Raw genomic sequence first — 12,612 nt, 5'->3', positions numbered from 1 at the left:
ATTTGTCTATAAAACTGTTCACAGACTGGCACCTCCCTACTGAGCTGATCTAGTTAAACCCTACGTACCAGCCCGGGCTTTGCATTCGAAGGATGCAGGACTACTTTGTGTCCTTAGGATGACTAAAACATCTGCGGGTCATACGGCTTTCTGTTATTGTGTCCCTGTTCTGTGGAATGATCTCCCTGCATCAATAAAGCAGTCAGATTCTGTTGAGACTTTCAAGTCCAGACTTAAGACGCACTTGTTTTCCCTTTTGTATGGCTAGCATATTGGAAGATTATGTTACTATGCTTTTTACTTTTTTAAAACTCTTTTATTGTGGCTTTTTAATCTTTTAATTCATTTTTTTATTGTTTTGTATGAAGCACCTTGAGGCGACTCTGTTGTGATTTGGCACTATATAAAATTAATAAATTGAATTGAACTGAGATGTGATCAGTGCCAGATCACTGTGCTATACTGCAGCACAGACCCACAGTGGGTGTTTTCAATCTTTCAGAACCTTGGACAGTGGTGCAGCCCTGAGGCTCATATCAAAATGATGCATCATGGCCACACAAGCTTTTTTTATTGGTGCAATATTGAATGATTTTCACAAAGTTGTGACAAAAATGTACCCACAGTGTATCCAGTATAGGAGCTTGCTCTGCATTGTTTTTTGACTCCTTCCACTCAGGATGCAAACTCCCAATCACCAGCATGGGAGGCAGATGCTCTGACCAGTTGGCCAAAAACTGGGGCTCTGGCCTGACTGGTCCAAGTATCTTTTGGCTATCAGGGATTTACTACCACATGCGCAGTGAGGCTTAAGCATCCTGATCTCCTCAGGGCACATGCAAGAACTGTGCTGCTTGTGAAACCTCATCAATGAAATCAGCATTATAAGGTCTTGAGGTCTGTGGGACCCGTTTTCAGTTTCTATCTTAAGAAAAATTATGCAAAAAAACTTTTTCAAACTAAAATTCATTGGCCTTGGCTCATTTACTGTGAGGAACATAAATCAGAAAACATTTTCAATTATGCCCCCCATATACCCCCCTTCACATTTTATATTACATACAGGGTCTTTGGGTCCACTGGACCCGGGGCTAGTGAAAGTGTGGAAATCATAGGTCCTGTGCACCCTTATTTTCCCTTTCTGCTCTCTGGGCCTGTGTGTGAGTGATTGAGAGAGAGTGTAAAGCAGGTGAATGGGTTCTTGGTATGAGCACCCACAGTGTGCACCCAGCTGTTCCTGCACAATGTTGCAACCTTGTGCGGGAACTGCACCCACATTCTGATGCATTTCAGCTGTCATGTGGGAATCTGACACTATAAATATCTTTGTCAGCATGGTTCCACACCACAACTGATCAAGATGGCAAAGCGATTCTGTTCAAGCTGTCATACAGTTTATTTTGGAAGCAACAAAGGGTTTTGATGGCAATGCGAAGGAAGAAATATATATGCAGTAAATACATAGTGAAACTCTGCCCCTTGTGTGGTATGAAAATGGCCGAGTTCAGTGGAGCAAATGTGTTGTTCAGACAGATGTTATGTGTACACTGACCTGAGTCGCTTAACCCTTCCTTATAGGGTCTTCATTTTTTTTTTTTTTTTTTACACAGGGAGTCCTGCTGGGTCTGGTGGACCCATTGCATTTTGGGGCTTTTAATTCAACATAATCACACTTTTTTTTTTTTTATAAAATACTCAGCATGTGTTTACTTCATCCCAATTGCAAGTAATATTAAAACCACTTATGTTAAGTTTGTTCCTTTTACCTTTGTTGAATCACGTTCATGAATAGAAATACAACTCATTTTTATGTTTTAAATAAGTTGTGAGAAAATACATCATAAAACAGGCATAACTGCAAAATAATTAACAAATATACAATTGAAGCAAGTTTTTCCAAAATTATAGTGCATTATTTATTTGAATTTCCTTAGAAATTTAACCTACTGGGGTCAGTTTACATATAATACCTGTCTGAACAACACATTAGCTCCATTGAACTCTGCCATTTTCACACAAGTCTATACCACACGATTGCCTGAGTTTCACTGTGTGTGTATTGCATATGTACTTCTTGCATTGGGTGCATGTATATTGTGTTTTTTCTGTCCATCTTGGGTCCACATAATTCACAGACTAGTCCTGGCTGCTGAAGGGCTGGTCCTGAGGCTCTTTCACACTTTGGAGCTGGCTGATGCTCATCCTCCTCTACAAACTCAGTGTCAGACTCTGAATTTTCAGAAATGTGATCCTCACATTTTGAAACTTCTTTCTCTGCATCGCCGTCAAAACTCTCTGTCTCTTCCAATATCAACTATAAGGCACCCTGAACACAGAATTCCTTTGCCATTTTGATCAGTTGTGGCATGGAACCATGCTGACAGAGCTATTTATAGTGTCAGGTCCCCAAGACTGGGCACAGAGGATGAAATGTGTGGGAATGTGGGTGCAGTCACTTCACAGAGTTGCAACCTTGTGCTGGAACAGTTGGTGCTCACACCAAGGACCCATTCACCTGCTTCGCTTCACTCTGCTCCGCTCCACCCACCCACAGGTCCAGAGAGCAGAAAGGGAGAATGGAGGGTGCACAGGACCTATGATTACCACACTGTCGCCCGGGTCACCTGAACCTGAAGACCATGTATGTATTGTAAAATTGAAGGAGGTATACAGGGGGAGTGTTATTGAAAATGTTTTCTGATTTATGTTCCTTACAGTAAATGAGCCAAGGCCAATGAATCTTAGTTTGAAAAAATAATTATCTGTAGCATTTTTCTTAAGATAAAAACTGAAAATGGGTCCCACAGACCTCATAAGGGTTAAATTTGTAATGAAATTCAAATAAAAATACAAAAACTTGTTTCATTTGTACAGTACATTTGTTAATTGTTTCCCAGCTATGCCTTTTTCATGATGCATTTCATTATCACATTTTAATTATATATATATATATATCAAAGCAAAGCAAATCTGATTCTGGATCCTTTTTTTTTTTTTTTTTTTTTTTTTTGCAAGAAGGCAGCAAACAGCACTTGCATGTAACAGTTATGGGCTACAATGTCAACCAATGGTGCACTGATTCACACTGAGTGCTGTATTTTGTATTTTGTTGTCCATTCTGTTATGATTGATTGAAAGTGCTCATACACTTGTGGGGAAGTTGTGCTGTTTGAATGCAAAATTTGCTTTTGCTCCTTATTTTAAATGTTTTGGCACAGTTAGAGCCTTTTGCAAACAAAATGTGTCATTTTGACCATTGGGGCACTGTTTAGGCCTCTGTGTTAACTATTTTGAAAATGTGGATTTTGAGTTGACTGTTGCATCAAAGCAATCAATAAAAACTGTAATTTGCATATTTTTTTTCTTTTGTTATTTCATTTTGGTTATTTGATAATGCCACAAGACTTATCTAGTTATGTAAGTTGAAATAACTTTACGTAGTGAAGTTACAGTAAAATAACTTAAGAAAATCTATGCAAATTGTTACATCACTTTTTCCTCATTGAGGCAGCGGTTCATTTTTTAGAGTATGGACAAAAGGTCAACTCAAACCTCACCCACCAAACAGTCAATACTACTGTTGAGTGCTATATCAGTCTGATGTTCCCGAACCGTGTATGTAATCTACAGTACTGTAAACACTTCTTTTCATTGTTTTGAATGGCATTTAGAATGGCATTTTTAGAAGAGATTGTTAAGTTTTTACTGTAGGGTTTCATTGTGACAGAGCTGTGAGGTGTTTTACAACAAGTGTTGTGTCTTATCTTGCTTGTATGTAGAGTTTTGACACAGTGAGCCAAATTTTGCAAAATGTGTGTAAGCAACTGGCAAAAAAACTAACAGCTATGGCATTCTGACATTTGACCTCAGTGATGTTGACTTTTATCCAAATGAAAATCAGGGACCTCTTACTGACCTTTCCACTGCAATGCTAAAATCCATGTACATCACATTTTATCCAAAACTTGTTGAAAATCAAATTTGACCTTTGAATGATTTTCTCCTAACAACTTTGGGGCAAACTTCATTGACCTTTAAAACATTTATTTGAAATCAGCAAAAGGACCTGTGATGAGTAGGCCAACAAACACAAAGGCAGGCATGACCTTGACCCTGAAGACTAAACGTAGGCAAATTTGACCTTGCTGTGCAATATTGGAACATACAGTAGTGTTCAGAATAATAGTAGTGCTATGTGACTAAAAAGATTAATCCAGGTTTTGAGTATATTTCCTATTGTTACATGGGGAAACAAGATACCAGTAGATTCAGTAGATTCTCACAAATCCAACAAGACCAAGCATTCATGATATGCACACTCTTAAGGCTATGAAATTGGGCTATTAGTAAAAAAAAGTAGAAAAGGGGGTGTTCACAATAATAGTAGTGTTGCATTCAGTTAGTGAGTTTGTCAATTTTGTGGAGCAAACAGGTATGAATCAGGTGTCCCCTATTTAAGGATGAAGCCAACACCTGTTGAACATGCTTTTCTCTTTGAAAGTCTGAGGAAAATGAGATGTTCAAGACATTGTTCAGAAGAAGAGAGTAGTTTGATTAAAAAGTTGATTTGAGAGGGGAAAACTTATACGCAGGTGCAAAAAATTATAGACTGTTCATCTACAATGATCTCCAATGCTTTAAAATGGACAAAAAAAAAAAAAAAAGAGATGCATGGAAGAAAACAGAAAACAACCATCAAAATGGTTAGAAGAATAACCAGAATGGCAAAGGCTCACCCACTGATCAGCTCCAGGATGATCAAAGACAGTCTGGAGTTACCTGTAAGTGTTGTGACAGTTAGAAGACGCCTGCGTGAAGCTAATTTATTTGCGAGAATCCTCCACAAAGTTCCTCTGTTAAATAAAAGACGTGCAGAAGAGGTTACAATTTGCCAAAGAACGCATCAACTGGCCTAAAGAGAAATGGAAGAATATTTTGTGGACTGATGAGAGTAAAATTGTTTTTTTTTTGGGTCCAAGGGCCGCAGACAGTTTGTGAGACGACCCCCAAATTCTGAATTCAAGCCACAGTTCACAGTGAAGGCAGTGAAGCATGGTGGTGCAAGCATCATGACATGGGCATGTTTCTCCTACTATGGTGTTGGGCCTATATATCGCATACCAGGTATCATGGATCAGTTTGGATATGTCAAAATACTTGAAGAGGTCATGTTGCCTTATGCTGAAGAGGACATGCCCTTGAAATGGGTGTTTCAACAAGACAATGACCCCAAGCACACTAGTAAATGAGCAAAATCTTGGTTCCAAACCAACAAAATTAATGCCTCGCAGATGTGAAGAAATCATGAAAAACTGTGGTTATACAACTAAATACTAGTTTAGTGATTCACAGTATTGCTAAAAAAGCAGTTTGTACATAATAGTTTTGAGTTTGTAGCGCCAACAGCAGATGCTACTATTATTGTGAACACCCCCTTTTCTACTTTTTTTACTAATAGCCCAATTTCATAGCCTTAAGAGTGTGCATATCATGAATGCTTGGTCTTGCTGGATTTGTGAGAATCTACTGAATCTTCTGGTACCTTGTTTCCCATGTAACAATAAGAAATATACTCAAAACCTGGATTAATCTTTTTAGTCACATAGCACTACTATTATTCTGAACACTACGAGTACTGTACATATGTGTGCCAAGTTTGTTGTTCATTTTCACCCTTGACCCCAGTGATTCAATTTTGGTACAACCCACCTACATATGTATGTCTGTTGTGGTGAACAAGAGTGGCAAATCATAATTTTTACATTTGCACTCAATGACCTGGGCATTGCCACAATAACCCTCTTGGTGGAAATTGGATCAAGCACCTTGGAGGAGTGTGGGAGCAACAAATGCACACATATCCACCCACATAGTATGTGTTTCAGTATTGAAACATGTTGAAGCTCATCACTATGTGGCAAGTCAGCTGTTTCCAAGTGGATAAAAGCAGTCCTGCAAGAAATGAAAGCTTAGTCATCTAGATACAAAATTGTGAGAAAAAGTGAACAGGCAGGAACCATTTTACAATCTGGTATTCAGTCCCTATCCATGAGTGGAACCTGCAGAGGCACTTAATCTTGCATGGACACTTGAAAAGGGTAGATGCCCGCAAGCATATAGGAATTTCTCTAATTACTACACTGCCCTGCCAAGATTTAATTTCAAAACAATTTGCCTGTCTCATTTAAAGAAACTTCACTTGTTGATGTTTCAGGCAGCCAATTAATTAAATCTGATTTGTGTTGCACTTATGTTGTCATAGTCTGAGGTCTGATACCTCCCCTGTGAATAGTCACCTTGTCAGTTCTTCCAATAAAATTGCCAGTCTGACTGTGTGATATTGACTTTTAAGTGGCAGTGCCACATCTAGAACATATCAGCACACCGACAGTGAAATAGTGGCTATCTGACATGGCCAAATTAAAAAAAGGACAAAGAAATCATTTGAAATGTATTAAAATGGTGGATGGTGGAGTAGGGTTCAGGCATGCTCCACTTTGAAGAAAAAAAAAGGATAATTATTTGGCATTAAAACATATTATTAACCACACATGACTTTAACATGGCTGAAACTAAAAATTAATTCATCATCTATACCCACTTTTTCACTTAATGGTCACAGGGGAGCTGCAGCCTTTCCTAGCAGTCCTTGGGTTTAAAGTTTCAAATTCAAAGAACCTGAGGCAACAGTGTTAAGCATGGGTGAAATTCATGCACCTAATGAACACGGCACATCTTGAATTTCAGGAGTTCAGTCTCTGTTTGGATGTTTGACAGATTTTTGTGATCAGAGTCAGGAGGTTCATCACGAGCTGCTAATTCATCCTTTGCTTATTCACTCAGTCCCTTGATGAAAACTCTGTTTAGCACTTCATTATTTCACTGTGCATCAGCTACTAAAGTCCAAAACGAGTAGTCAGTGACTGAGCATCCTCCCTGTGAAAGAGCAGCCGACTTGATGCATTGCCCTTGTGACTGGGGTGATCAAAAACAGCTTTGAAGCAATTTTCAAAATCAAAATAGGTCAGAGTACTTAGGTTAGCATCAGTACTGACTGCCTCAGCCTAGGCCATTGCGCTACCTCTTAATAGCCCCAACACCAAATGAATATTGTCTGAATAAGAAGAACTTTGAAGATGCACAACTATTCGGCCACACTGCAGCCAAAAATCCATGTTTCATATTCAAATCCACCCCGGGCAGAGGTTGAATCCATAAACTGAGCAGAGGTGGCGAGAATGGAAATTTGACGAGTCAGCACTGTGATCTGGGCAGCCATGTTTTGGCTGCTTTCAAAACAAACTCTCAGAAATTGTTCATGTTGGCCCAGCAGAGGTCCCTTGCTAGAGAGAGCTCTTGATGTCCATTGCTTGGCCAGTTCATTTTGATAAGCACAGGCTTCAAACAGAAATGGATGCATGACAACAGACTCCAAACTGATAAAAGTTCAAAAAGGGGTTTATTACAAAAGCAAAAGGGTTTCACACAGTGAGCAGGGAAGGACAAACACTAGGCTGAGCAGGACAGGCAGCGCTGGTGAGCATGGCTGGGCGAGAGGAAAAAGGAGAAAAGCACAGGGCTTAAAAAGGAGCAACAAAAACACAGAATACAACCAAGCTTCAAAAGTTCAGAGTGGCCAAAAAGTTACCACGGCGGTTACAGCAACTAACTGGTGATGAGGGGACAGTGAGACCGGGTTAAAATACTGCAGCTTGAGGTGGAGGCAATCAGTGTGTGATGAGGAGCAGGTGAGCTTGATTACGTGGAGGCAGAATTGAAAGAAGGTCAGCTATGCCCAGCCCAGCACACAAAGGGGGAGACAGGGCAGAACAGATGATGTCCGATCGTCATCATTTTGGTTGCAATGGACGTTTTGCCCTTGTTTGCACAACTACCAAATCAGTAATTCCATTTGTCAATAATTTCTCTTTTTCAGCCTTCCGATTTGAAGGTTGAAAGCAATCAGAGTGGTTTCATGTTTACCATGTGGGAGCACCAGCTGGCATGGAAAGCGGTTGGGTATTTCCATTAGATGAACAAAGACAAGATAAATGATCAGCTGCAATGTAGCAGGGATGAAGGATCAAAGAAAGATATATTTTCTTGAGATGCAATCATTGGTTCTTTGTGAGCTATTATTTTCTGATGAGTTATTGATAAGTTAAACATTAATGTACAATTAGACCTGTTGGTGCTATTTTATTTCCACAACATTGCTAACAAGCTTCTGCTTGTTAACAAGCAGTGCATTGACTTGTGGTTCTGTTCAGGTTCTTTATTTTATTATTTATTTTATTTATTGCCTGCAGCAATTTAGAATGACATTTCAGAAAAGACAGGTTGCATTCAATTTCACTTTTGCACAAACTAATACATGCATTTACATATTTATGTGAAAATCTTGATTGGGATATTTTGGTTTGATTCGTAATTTTGATTTGTCTCATTTGATTCAGTTTTACTTGGTCATTATGGAATTTCTAGAAGAATGGGCAGTTTTTAAGTTACCCTCTATCCCAGTGACGAAGCATTTTCCCACCACGTTGTCTGTTGTCCCCACCTCAAAATGTTCCACATATTTACAAAAAGGAAAGAATGAAGACTGACTTTAATTTGAATGACTCAAATATCAAGGGTAAAGTAAAGACACAGCCCAACAACTAGGAACTAAAATATTTGTTATTGTGAGTTGAAATAAGCAATGAAAATTCCAGGAGTCACAGGCCTGGCTTTGTAGTCAGTTTTGCTCTTTTTAATGAACCCCGACAGAATAAAAATTAATGTACCAAGTTTCTTTCTTCTTCTTGTGTTTTAAGAATATCGGAGGTAAGGATCAAGAGTTGCTCCTCCAAAATGATGTATTTTTTTTAGTTATTTGTTATGTAATTGTGTATGTGGGTAATGTAGTACTTATTAATATATCTGTCCTGGCTCTGGTCTTGGCATGCGCACATTGCTTTACCCCGGACTTGAAGACGTCACCCATCGAGATGAGGTGCCTCGTGCAACTGCACATGTGGAGATGATGTAACTCGCACGACGTGCAACTGTGCATGCACATTTTTTTTTTTTTGGTTGTTTTTTCTGTCAAAGATTTTTTTTTATTAATTGTATTCAGTGTATTTATAGCCTAGTAAGTAATACATTTTCTATATTTTACGTTAGGAGCATAAATGTATGTATATGTATATTTTGCCTGTCAAATTAGATAACTCCAGGTTAAAAATACTTATCGTTTTATAGTGAGTAGATTTTATACATTACTACATTCGGATGAACAATTTATACATTTACTTGCCCATCAAAATAAGAGAACTTTGTCAAGTAATTTTTTCAATGCACACATATGGTTACGCGAGGAACCTCATCTCGACGACGCACGCAGATAAGTCTGTCGAGCTGAGGTGCCATGCACCTCATCTCGACGATGCACCTCATCTCGACAGCACACTGGCCCCACTGGCATTTAGGAAGATTTGCGCATGGATTGCGCACAAAATTGGCTCATATTCGCTAAACATCCACAATATCCGTGAAACATGCTTGTATGAGTCGGCCGACATCTGCACACGTCTGCAATTATCCGCAGAAGCACGTTTTTCCATTGCCAGGATTTTGGAGCTGCACAAAATTGTGGTTGAGGATGACATCTGCCTTACATATGCAATACATACTCAGTACATACTGAAACTATGTATGTATGATGTAACTCGCCCGACACAACTATGTATGTATGTATATCCACTGTTATCTGCTGATAGCCGCAACTGATGGGGATTTGCGGCTTGGCAGCGGACTGGGACAGTGTGTAAAATGGATATATCGCATGCCTTATCACGTCCACATCACAAACTAAAATAAGTTGTAGTGAATGCATACAGATTGGCCACGGATAAAGCGTTTGTATTATGTCTACTTTGCATCTGATTTGCAGACAATTTGCGAATGCATAACAAACACGTCACGTAAGCCCAAAGTACTATATGTGGCAGAAATCGACAAACCTGCCAGTCAGTGCCAGTCCAGCTGTGGAGACATGCAGATGTAGGTATGGATCCCCAAAGACGTAATAGCTGCTACCATCCAACAACATACTGCAAATCCCCAGCTGCAGAGAAGTCAGTAGGAAAGAAAGGCCGCAGGATGAATATAATAATGTTTTTGGAATATTGAAAATTATCACTTGTGAATAATTTTACCTCGAAAAGGGCACCACCTCGTTCTAAGTATAGGTACTTTTAATTTAAACATTCATTTAAACAACATTAAACATTGATTAGTCTCAATTTAATTACTCAGTCTCAATTTCTAAAGGGGTAAGCTCCGCCTACTACGGTGGTGATGGTGAGATCACCTGAGTTGTTTTATTTGTCCTGTTGGAAGTTAAAGTTATTTCTTAATTTGTCTTGATCGGTGTGATTCGATTGTTTGGGACGCGGCAGGTGTCGATATTCCTTCTTTGCATCTTCTCGACCTAATGAGTGGTTTTAAGTTCTATCGGCGACTGTGACGTCCCCGGCGAGTCCCATGGGGTTTTTGTGAGGCTTAATTTGGTTGCGGTGTACCCACTTGAAAACTGGTTCTCTTTGACCCTTGCTGACCTTGATTTGGTATACGACGGTGGAGAGTTTGTCAGTCACCAAATACAGTCTGGTCCAATGGGGTAGCAACTTGCGAGTTAACCTGGTCATTTTCTGACTGGGTTGCCCGAACGAGTACTACCAAACCTTGTCCCCCATTTGGATCTCATGGTAGGATGCCTTCTGGTCATAGTAGGCTTTTTGACCTTCTGCGCTTTTGTTCAAGTGTTTTTGAGCAAAGGAGAAGTTTGCTTTCAGATGCTCAGTCAGGTCAGTCATGTATTGTTGAGCTGTGTACGCTGTCGCAATGTCTGCCTCCCCTGGCTGGTACAGCAGGTGGAGGGGGAGTGTCATTTGACGGCCTGTCATCATTTGAAAAGGTGAGAACCCCGTCGATTCGTGAGGGGTCGCCTGGATGGCCAGGAGGACCAGGAGACCTTTCACATCCCAGTCTCTGTGGTTGTCTGCCACGTATTTGTGCAGGATGGTCACCACAGTTTGGTTGGTCCTTTCCACCTATCCTGACGACCGAGGGTGGTGGCTGATGTAGAAGTTCACCTTTACCCCCAGCACTTGCCAGAGTTGTTGCATGACTTCGCTGGTGAAGTGGGTGCCTCTATCCGAGTTTATGCAGATAGGTAGTTCAAATCATGAAAAGATGTGATTCATCAAAAAATAGGCTGTCATCAAGGCTGTATCGTTTGGAGCCGGTAGACATTCCAGCAATTTGGTGAAGTCACTTTTGACAGTGAGGAATTATTTGTTTCCTCTTGCAGACTTCGTGAGGGGTCCTACCCAGTCAATTTGTAGATCTGATCAAGGGAAGGAAATACCTCTCTTTTGTATGGGAGCGCTGTGAATCGGGTTCACAGGTTGGAAACAGACCAAGCAGCCTTTGATGTAATCGCTTACATCCTTCTGCATTTTTGGTCAATATGCCACCTGTCGTATCACATTATATGTTGCTTTCGTTCCTCTGTGACCTATATGAAAGTATTATATTTGAAGTTTGTTCCTCTGTGCGCATGCTGAATCGTGTCCGTGCACCAACATCACCCCCCGGTGGTTACGAGAAACCACTAACGCAGGTGAAGAGAGATACTCGGAAGCATAGAACAAGATGCCACGGAGCACTTGTAGGTTATTTATGGCATGGTACAGCTGTTTTAAGTCAGGGACAGAAGCAAAATCATCCTCAGTGAGTGGATGAACTTGAGGATCAGTGAGGTGCAGCACCATTTTGTTTATGGCCGGATCTAGAGCTTGGGGTGAAGCCAGGTTGGAGTCGGAGAAAGCTGGAGCAACTGAGGCTGTTGTAGAGACGGGAGCTGAGGCAGGGTCTGCGGCAGCAGTCCTGGCAAGAGTCACCACTGATACAGCATGGGTGGGTGGGGCAAAAGTGCCTCATCGAATGCCCACATCGTGCCATCCAGAGCGCCTTGCTTGGCTAGTGTGTCAGCCAAGTCATTAAATTGTTTGTCTTGGCCTGGTGTTCAGGAGTGACCTCTGACCTTTTTCCAGTATATCTGGAGTTCGTGCGTAGTTATGAGGTGATCACAAGCCGCAAACAGTTCTTTGTGTTTGACCGATTTCTTGTTGGTCATGAAACCATTGCATTTCCAGCAGGGTAGATGGCACAAAAAGCTAAGGCATGCATAGTTCAAATCTATGCATAGCACATATGTTTTGACATTTTGCGCCACAGCTAACTGGCATGTTATGAGTATGCCCGCAATTTTGGCATACTGAGAGGACTGTGGTTCCAGTTGGAATTTTTGTGGCTCATGTGGTGTGTTGTCAATCCACGTGACCCCCACTCCTGCCCGGGTGACAGTTTCATGGTGAAATGAGCAGCCATCCATGTACGCAGTGATCATGCCTTGGCAGGCATTGTGGTCGAAGTAGTGGTGATTAAGGGAGTCGGGTGGTGACACGTCTTTGTTAAACGGGTTTGCAGCCAGTGTGTCTTTGGTGCAGTGCTGGCAAGCAGCTAACCCTGTGCCTAGGGGAGTTTTGCCGTCTTGGGCATACC

Source organism: Thalassophryne amazonica, chromosome 1 (genome assembly GCF_902500255.1).
Source record: "Thalassophryne amazonica chromosome 1, fThaAma1.1, whole genome shotgun sequence".
NCBI lineage: Eukaryota > Metazoa > Chordata > Actinopteri > Batrachoidiformes > Batrachoididae > Thalassophryne > Thalassophryne amazonica.
This window is presented reverse-complemented; position numbering follows the sequence as displayed.